Source organism: Oncorhynchus nerka, linkage group LG11 (genome assembly GCF_034236695.1).
Source record: "Oncorhynchus nerka isolate Pitt River linkage group LG11, Oner_Uvic_2.0, whole genome shotgun sequence".
NCBI classification, from domain to species: Eukaryota; Metazoa; Chordata; class Actinopteri; order Salmoniformes; family Salmonidae; genus Oncorhynchus; species Oncorhynchus nerka.
Window position 1 is genome coordinate 41,681,708 of NC_088406.1, and position 10,550 is coordinate 41,692,257.

Genomic DNA, 10,550 nt, shown 5'->3' on the forward strand with positions numbered 1-10,550 from the left:
TATTGTGTTATTGATTGTACGCTTGTTTATTCCATGTGTAACTCTGTGTTGTTGTTTATGTCGCACTGCTTTGCTTTATCTTGGCCAGGTCACAGTTGTGAATGAGAACTTGTTCTCAACTAGCTTACCTGGTTAAATAAAGGTGAAATTAATAAATAAATAAAGAGCTGGTGTAACTGGGTCAGGTTTGTAGGCCTCCTTGCTCGCACACGCTTTTTCAGTTCTGCCCACAAATTTTCTGTAGGATTGAGGTCAGGGCTTTGTGATGGCCACTCCAATACCTTGACATTGGTGTCTTAAGCCATTTTACCACAACTTTAGAAGTGTGCTTGGGGTCATTGTCCATTTGGAAGACCCATTTGCTACCAAGCTTTATCTTCCTGACTGATGTTTTGAGATGTTGCTTCAATATATGCCCATAATTTTCCATTGTCATGAAGCCATCTATTTTGTGAAGTGCACCAGTCCCTCCTGCAGCAAAGCACCCCCACAACATGATGCTGCCACCCCCGTGCTTCACGGTTGGGATGGTGTCCTTTGGCTTGCAAGCTTCCCCCTTTTTCACCAAACATAACGATGGTCATTATGGCCAAACAGTTCTATTTTTGTTTCATCAGACCAAAGGACATTTCTCCAAAAAGTATGATCTTTGTCTCTGTGTGCAGTTGCAAACCGTAGTCTGGATTTTTTAGAACAAGTCTCCTTCCTGTGCGGTGTGACGGCTGTGTGGTCCCACGGTGTTTATACTTGGTACACCTCCAATTGACTCAAATTATGTAAATTAGCCTATCGGAAGCTTCTAAAGCCATGACATCATTTTCTGGAATTTTCCAAGCTGTTTAATAAAGGCACAGTCAACTTAGTGTATGTAAACTTCTGACCCACTGGAATTGTTATACAGTGAATTATAAGTTAAATCATCTGTCTATAAACAATTGTTGGAAAAATTACTTGTGTCATGCACAAAGTAGTTGTCCTAACCGACTTGTCAAAACTATAGTTTGTTAACAAGAAATATGTGGAGTGGTTGAAAAACAAGTTTTAATGACTCCAACCTAAGTGTATGTAAACTTCCGACTTCAACTGTAGATCAACAGTGCTGTTCTGATATATACTATTGATTCCACTACCCAATTTCTATTTGTAAATACAGTGTAAATACAGCACACTACAACTTCTATGACTTCCACTGCATGTTATTTTTACTTTTCTATTTTCATCATTATTATTGATTAATGTACTGCATTGTTGAGGGAGCTAGCACATAAGCATTTCGCTGCACCTTTTATACCTGCTGTAAACGGTGTATGTGACGAATACATTGGATTTGATTTGACTCATGTGGCTCTACTTTGGCTGTTGAAAGAATCTATTCTAGTGTTCAGCGGCTGCTCAGATAACCTGAAAAAATATGCCACAAAGAACGTCAATGTGGCACAATGTAGCATAGGAAATGCTTAAATCTAGAATCCTTAAAGGCTACATCAATTTGTGAACTTAGAAATTAATGATATAAACAGTGGTGGGAAAAGTACTCAATTGTCATACTTGAGTAAAAGTAATAGAAAATGACTAAAGCAAAAGTGTAAGTCACCTAGTAATATACTACTTGAGTAAAAGTTTAAGTATTTGGTTTTAAATATACTTAAGTCTCAAAAGTTAATGGAATTGCTAAAATATACTTAAGTATCAAAAGTAAGTAAGTATAAATAATTTCAAATTCCTTATTTTAAGCAAACCTGATGGCACAATAATAAAACATAAAATAAATAAATATGTGTATATATATTGGTGGATATCCAGGGGTACACTCCAAATCTAAGATATAATTTACAAACTAAGCATTAATTTGTGTTTAGTGAGTCCACCAGATCAGAGGCAGTAGGGATGACCAGGGATTTTCTCTTGATAAGTGCATGAAGTGGACTTGGATCCTTTCAAAATGTAACAAGTACTTTTGGGTGTCATGGAAAATGTATGGAGTAAAAAGTGTATTGTTTTTTATAGGAATATAGTGAAGTAAAAGTAGTCAAAAATATAAATAGTAAAGTACAGATGCCACCAAAAACTAAGTATTTTTACTTAACTTTACACCACTGGATATAAACGCATTGATTCTTGAAGAATATAACTTATAAAGGCGCTTAGTTCAATTATTGTACCCTATCAAAACCCCAAATATAAGCTTGTTTTACTGAAATGTTTATAAACAATGTAAATGTAAACAAACCCTGTATAGCCTCAAAACATATTAAAACTATAATTTTGATATAATGGATGGTCAGTCCTAGATGCCATTGCCTGCCGTTGTACCCTTGACCAAGGCAACAACAGCTTCCCGTTGCCCACCGTAGCAGCCCCCCGCACCTCTCCAAAAACCTGTATGTGTGTCTTTCGGAAGGGTTGGGTTAAAAGCGGAAGTCAAATTTCGGTTGGAACTTGTGTGCAATTTACCAATAAAGTGATCTTAATACATTTGAGAGTGGTTATATTTCGCCGTCGCTTAGCTTTTTACTAAAACAGATGCGGGGTTCGCTTTGTTACTGTTTCAATTAAGTATCCTAGCTTTAATAAGGCTCAAATGCCAATCTGTCTACAACACCCAATATAATAAAAGCCAGGTGAGCGTCAAAGTTTTAGGGTTCAATTCTAAATGACACCCTTTTCCCTTTGTAGTACACTACTTTTACCCATCCCAAATGACTTCTTTTTTTGTAGTACACTACTTTTGACCAGGATTCAAAGCGCAATGTATAGAATATGGTGCCATTGGGATGCATCATTAATGCAGTCAAGGAAGTAGGAAACATTTACTTTCGTCTTGTTCTTTTTCTGTTTATAATGTTTGTTATAAAGAGTAATATAGCAATCAGGTTATTATGCATGGTGAAAGGTGCATTGTGGAGCACATCCATTGCATTATCACAGTTAATGTGTTGCTGACTGTTTACATCACATGAATTAAAATGCTTATCAAGCGGCTTTTGATATGTATCAAATTCTCAATTAACGGAAACAAAGGAATTCCAATGATGTAACCCTTTTGAAACCTTCACGTTTACTTTCGATTGCACTCCTCCTGCGCTATAAACGAAGACGGGCTTATCATTTGACATCACACTAAGGTGAGTAGACGTTCTGATTGATTTAACCTAATTGTCAATGTATGTATCCAATTAAATATAACTCACTGTAGAATCTTATCTTCGAATCTTAAAATACAATTTCTCTATATCAGGTTAGGTAAGGCAAGGTGCACTTCAGGTGACACTAAAAATGCACTATGAGGTAATGCTGGTGAATAGTAAACCTCACTAATCTAATTTGTTCAGTGTGGTTGAATCTCGAGCCGGTGTCGGAAAATATTTATTTTCGACCTCAGGAGCCCACATAGGTCACTCATTAACATACGTTGGGTGCAATTTCACACATACCATGTGTGATTTCCAGTCTTTCATGGTGAGACGGCCAACTTATAAGAATCCTAGAAAATATTTAGGCTAAGTAAATATAGCTAAACTATATAGCTCACAGATATTTGTTTCATTCATGCATATCGCTTTTGATAAGTTTCTATTGATGAAGGTGAGTGGTCTCCAAGGAAGGTAGCCTACCTGTATCTCAGTTTATGTCTGTAGGCCTAATGATTTATTCATATATATGTGTTTTAAGGTAAGTCGTTATGATATGCATGATTCGCAAATTAATGTTAATGTTCTTAATTTAATAAGCAACGAAAACAAATGTGTAACTTAATATTGGTGGGGTTCAATATTATATAACATATATAATATTAGTAAAACCAAGTCAATCACATTCTCTAGGCTACAGTACGTGCCTCCACGTTTTGCTTTAGGTTTCTATTTCTCCGGTGGGCGTGAGCATCACTAGAAAAGGGAAAGCAAGGACTCTGGGTTTACGAATCAAGATGATACCCTATGTGGCGTTGTGCAAATATTGTAAGTATTTTCCTTTTTATTAAACACATCTTACTTTAGCTTAGTTATAATGACAAATTGACTTGTGTTCAAAGTTCATAGCGTATATTTTTGTTTATTTGAAGAATTTGTAAAAATGCATTGTCTCAGGGAGTCCAGACATACATTGACTCTACAATCAAAATAACAAAATAAGTATTGTGTCACCTTATGGGGCAATGCAAATACAAATAAACATGTGATCATCTATGTATAATTGCAAAACAATACCTTCTGCTTTTGTAAAAATGTGTTGTTGAATTCTTACAAATCATTGGAAAGTAGTGAAGGGGATGTTCAGGAACATTCTAAAAGTCATTCTCGGTCTTGTTTTGTGATTTTGGGTGGAAATAAGAATAGCCCAGCAGATTGTATGCCATTCATGTATGTTGCAGATACTTTAATAACATATCCCTATGTAGCCCTTTTAAAAATACATTTGTACATGTTTGTTTAATATTGTAAGGCCTATTAAACATTTACTTTGGCTCTTTTCCAGTTCCTGTCGCTATAGTTGTGATCATAGTTTTCAGTGTCAATGGATACATTGAGGATCCTCTTTTTGAGTGCCTGCAAGATTCAGACTATGCCGAACTCCTTGAAATTGTGGACAGAGGTCTTCCCTTCACAAAGACACCCCATCATATTGCCATCGTCGGTGGTGGTATTGCTGGACTGACTGCAGCAAAGTTTCTGGAGGACGTAGGGCACAAGGTACGGTATCTTTTGTATAATTTACTGTATCAATGTCAACACAATTAATATCATTGACATATGCTAATTTACTTATGATTGACATAGTGAGAAAGGAATTTAGTGTCAGTATTGTAATTATCTGGTTATGACTAATAGAACTACAGTGTAAAAGGGGGAAACTGATAGCGTTTGTTTTTTTTGGACAAGGTGACTTTAATAGAGGCAAGTGATCGAATTGGAGGACGGGTGGAGACCTACAGAAATAGAAGAGAGGGATGGTATGCAGAGCTGGGTGCTATGAGGATCCCTAGCTTTCACAAGTGAGTAAGGCCTGTTGTCCTATCACATGAAATAAGTAGCTACCTCTTATCCCCTGTCTTCATATGTTATTGTTCAAAAGAGGTCAAGCATCCTATCTCAAATGAATCATTATCAGATACTGGTGCATGTCCTATAGAGTTGCATAAGAATGATAGCAAGTGTACTTTAACCATCAATACAATGTTAACTATGGCATTTTTAATTCAACAGAATTCTTTTATCATTTTCATCAAAAATGGGCCTTGGACTGAATCCATTTATCCAGGATGACATCAACACATATTACCATGTGAACGGGTTGCTGCAGAAAACATTCAGAGTTAAAGAGAACCCAGACGTGCTGAACTATCCCTTGACTGACAAGGAAAGGGGAAAATCGGCTGGTCAGCTCTTTGACTTGGCCCTGTGGAAGGTGTGTGCAAAGAGAGGGGGGGCTCCCACCATTCGTGTTGCAAAATAAATGTACACATTATTCAATCATTGCACCCACACAGCTTGCACGCGTCAAAGAACATCTGTGTAGCCAGGCACTAAAATATAACTTGGTTCTATTTGTGGCGCTTGAGGCGCTGCAAGTTCCGCCTCTCCCATCTCCTCATTGGTTTTTAGGAGCATATACCCACGTGGGTGATTGAAAGATGAACTGAGGTCCACACTCCAGTCGGTGGTGGTAATGCACCATAAAGTTGGTTGCCAACCGCAATATAAAGTCCAAAGAAGAAGCCTGGAAGGAGGAGAGATTACTAGAAACAAACTCTGTTTACCCTTTTATCTGTGGATTAATTGTCGGGAGTAGAGGACCTTGTGCATTTCAGGTAAAATAACAACCCAATGTTTAAATTAGATGGAGCACGTGGACGCATGCGGTCTGGTCAGCATGTTTAGACTCCTGTGGTGGAACACTGTGTAATGTTAAATGTTGTTATATACAGGTATGTGTCACATAACAGTTATAACAAATGATTTATACAAATTATTTGTTGTAGATAAGGGATGATATGAAGACAGCTGGCTGCGAGGCCATGTTGAGAAAATATGACTCGTACTCAGTCAAGGTAAGAAAACACTTGGTTGCTTATAGGTAACCATCAGACAAGATGCAGGATTATTGTCAGACTCTAAATTGGTAGGCACTTTGCCACTTTCCTTACTAGAAACAGGAACAAATGTATTTAAATATCTTTATTCAGCCATTTTAATGAGTGTTGTTTTCTGACAGGAGTATCTAGTGAAGGAGGGGAACCTGAGTCGTGGTGCCCTGCGCATGATTGGAGATATCCTGAATGAGAACAGCCTCTTCTACGCATCACTTTCTGAGATGCTGTATATTCAGTCGGATATCAATGACAACACTGCGTAAGAAAACCACTATGCACGTACAATCAAATTAGACACCCCGTCCTACATCTAGTTTTTGTTAAGTAGAGTATTAAAGAAGTGGAATGTTCTGTTTTTCAGCTATTACGAGATCACTGATGGGTTTGACCATTTACCGAGGGCATTTTACCAGGCCCTCAACTGCACTATCCTTCTCAACTCCAAGGTCCGACTCATCAGTCAAACTAGCAGCAATGTGACCGTATCCTACCAGGACTTGCGTGATCCATCCTCATGACCAACCTCACAGTCGACTATGCCCTGGTGACAGCTACAACAATGGCCACCCTCTTCATGGACTTCCAACCCCCGCTGTCACCCCAGAAGATGGAGGCCCTGCGGTCCGTGCACTACGCCAGCTCCACCAAGGTGGTCCTCAGCTTCAGCGAGAGATTCTGGGAAAAGGATGGTATCAAAGGTGGGAAAAGCATCATGGATCTCCCCTCTCGTTTCATCTACTACCCTAGCCACAGCTTCCCAGGCACGGCTGGGGGGGCTCTCCTTGCATCCTACACCTGTTCCGATGACTCCACTCTGTTCCAGGGGGTCAGCGAGTATGAACTGAAGGCCTTGGTGATGGATGACCTGGTAAAGATCCATGGGGAGGTTATACGACCTCTCTGCACTGGAGGGTTGGTGAAGAAGTGGGGACTGGATCCCTTCAGCCTGGGGGCTTTTGCCCTTTACACACCTTACCAGCAGACGGACTACGCCTCGGACCTGTTCAGGAATGAGAGCAGGGTCCACTTTGCTGGGGAGCACACGGCACTACCTCATGCTTGGATTGAGACTGCCATGAAATCTGCACTAAGGGCAGCCAGGAACATCAGTAACCTGGAAGGATAGACATCTGGGGCCTGGGCACATCAATTTTTATTTTGAATAGCTTGAGAGGTTGAATGTTGACAAACTAAATGACGAAATCCAATGGCCAAACCAAAAACGATTTATTTTGTACTGTCTGATGATGCATTCTTTAGTATTCATGTGTTCTGCTCTACTCAATATGAATGGCACAACATGATGAGAGGAGTGTTGACGAAATGTTCAGCAGAACTGAAAATGTTTACTGGCCTATTTACAAGTCCTCTTCAGGGCACAATGTTCATACTTTTTACCCTTTCGAACCTGTTATTTTTGTGTGTACTGTTTTAAAATGGCAACTTTGTTAAAGAGCCTACAGTATTGTACAAAATAACTATGTCAAATGATGTTGTCACACAGATGTTATAGAGATGTTATGAGTACCACTGTGTAGGTGTTATAGAGCTGTTATGAGTACCACTGTGTAGGTGTAGTTCTTGGGCCTATTTTTTCTTTTTTAAAATTTAATAAAGCTGTATTGCAACCAAATACTTTGATTCTCTAGCATGTCCAATTTAGGCCCACCTGTTGAATAATTGTACTGTGGCATATCATCATTTTAGGCAATGCTGTTATGGGTTCGATGCATAAGGGAAAACATAATGCACAGTTCTCTTACAAAATAAAAACATTATAGCCTATTTCTCATTGTCCAGCTCCCATCAATGGGCACCCTTCTGCGTGAACCGGTTGGTTATAGACAAGGTAGTGTCAATGAAGCGGTCAACACAGCTCACGAGGCAAGCCTCTGTCCGTGAATCCATTTTTGAACTCGGGCTCCCCTCCATGCACTTGTCGAGACAGACATCTGTGAAGTTATGCACCTTCAAAAGAAGCAATGAATCAGCTAAGTCAACTTCCATGTGGAGATCTCAAAACATAAATAGAAGATTCCGTAATCAACTCGCAATTCGGTTTGTCCATTCTGAGAACACATTTGATTGTATAATAAAAAATCTAATGCTAGATACACTTCAGAATAGTTAACGTACCTAGCTTTAGTTGGCTAGCTAACTTCGTAGCATAACTTCTGATGTATGGAGCGAAGCTATCTACCTGGGCCTGAAACTGCGCTTTCTGTTGTTCAATTGCGATCATCCTTTGGAGCTCTGAAGCATCAGCCTTTTCTGACGAATTTAAATCAAAGCAGTCCATTACAGTACCTAGGATTGGTTACAGTCGGGTTAATTCAACCGGTAGAGCTGATAATGACCTTCTCTGTAGGCTTGTGCGTTTGCTGCTCAGTGGTTTGTTGTGGGTTTGCTCTATTACGAAGATAATTGACTAACACATGAGTCATGACTCTCCAATATTTTCAATGTTCAGCCTCTATTTTATGTAAGGCCAACCCATTTTTTCTAAAGCCACAATATCTAACTTTTTGGGCTACTTGACCAAATCCACATAGAATTGTGAGTTATAGATATATAATTCTCATTGAACGCAAGTCTAAGAAGCGGTATATCTGTTCTGTGTGCGATATTCCTATGCTTCCCCTTCTAAAGTTTTGTTTTTGCTATTTTACTTTTGGTTTTATACACCAGCTTCAACCAGCTGAAAATACAATATTTTTGGATATGGAAAATATATTTCACAGCTGTTTAGATGGTACAATGATTCTCTACACTATACTTGCTTGTTTTTATCACATGAAATTAGGGGAACTATTCAAACAGGAAATGGCGGAGCATTTTCTGCATTTTGCACCATTAATAAAACAATGTGAACGTTTTAATAATAGGATACACACATGCAATCTAATGGATAGATTCTGTTCAGGGGATAGTTCACCCAAATTATATATTGGTTTCCTTACACTGTAAGCAGTATTTGGACAAGATATGGCATTTGAGGCACAAATTCAATGCAAGTCAATGGAACCTACAATATATTAGCATTTTCACAGTGGTGGAAAAAAGTACCCAATTGTCATTCTTGAGTAAAAGTAAAGATACCTTCATAGAAAATTACTCAAGTAAATGTGAAAGTCACCCATTAAAATACTACTTGAGTAAAAGTCTAAAAGTATTTAGTTCTAAATATACTTAAGTATCAAATTCCTTATGTTAAGCAAACCAAATCGCACAATTTTATTTATTTATTTTATTTATTTACATAAGTCAGGGACACACTACAACACTCAGATCTCATTTTACAAACGAAGCATGTGTGTTTAGTGAGTCCGCCAGATCAGAGGCGGTAGGGATGACCAGGGATGTTCTCTTGATAAGTGCATGAATTGGACCAGTTTCCTGTCCTGCTACATACTTTTGGGTGTCAGGGAAAATGTATGGGTGTAAAAAGTACATTATTTCCTTTATGAATGTAGTGAAGTAAAAGTAGTCAAAAATATAAATAACAAAGTAAAATACAGATACCAAAAAAAACTTCTTAAGTAGTACTTTAAAGTATTTTTACTTAAGTATTTACACCACTGAATTTTCACGCACCAACCTAAAGTATCTCAAAATGGATTGTGTAACTCAATGAAGTCACTTATAGATGATTTATGAAGGACGGAAATGAAGGACGGAAATGCAAAAATAGGTACCATTGACTTCCTTTGGATTTGTGCCACAAATGCTTTATTTTTATTTTTTATTGAAACAGTAGCCAGGTAAACAAAACCAAAGCATTGATTGCCGTCGTACCTTGTCCATAGACTGCTTAAATTGTAAGGAAACCAATATGCCATTGTTTAATTTGGGTGAACTATCCCTTTAATATAATCACTGCTATCTATTCAGATTAAAAGGGTAATCTGCAGTTGCTATATCCATTTTTTTTTTTTATAATTTAATGATGTACTGCGGTGTACCAATAGATTTTTAAAGAATGTAATTTATAAATACCTCATTAGCTTAGTTCAACTGTTGTACCCCATCAGAACCCAAAATATGAGCTTGTTTTACTCCAATGTTTGTAAACGAAGTAAATGTAATCAGACACTTTAGCCTCAAAACATAGTTAAAACTATACCTTTGAAATCATGGATGGTCAGTCCTTGCTACCATATCTCTGTCTATGAATTTGAGAGTGGTTAAATTTCTCTAGCCCCATCCCATTTACCGAAATTGTTATAATACATTTGTGCAGTCTTCTATTTTTGCAGATCAACATTGCCCCTAACGTTTGCTCAAAATGTATGTATGTTTCTTATACTTTATTATTGGAAATAGCCTATTAAACCAAGATCAATCAAACATTGCATCATTGTTTGCATTAAAATGCAGTTTATGTGGCACATGAGAATAACACGAAAAAGCATCCACAGTCGACTATCACCCTGTTCTCAAATACTCCTGATCAGCAGTG

General features: G+C 37.9%; 1 pseudogene; it reads left to right on the forward strand.

Annotated features, from left to right (window-relative positions):
- Positions 1 to 3,138: 3,138 nt before the first annotated feature.
- Positions 3,139 to 7,724, forward strand: LOC115136874 (L-amino-acid oxidase-like; annotated as a pseudogene).
- Positions 7,725 to 10,550: the final 2,826 nt, after the last annotated feature.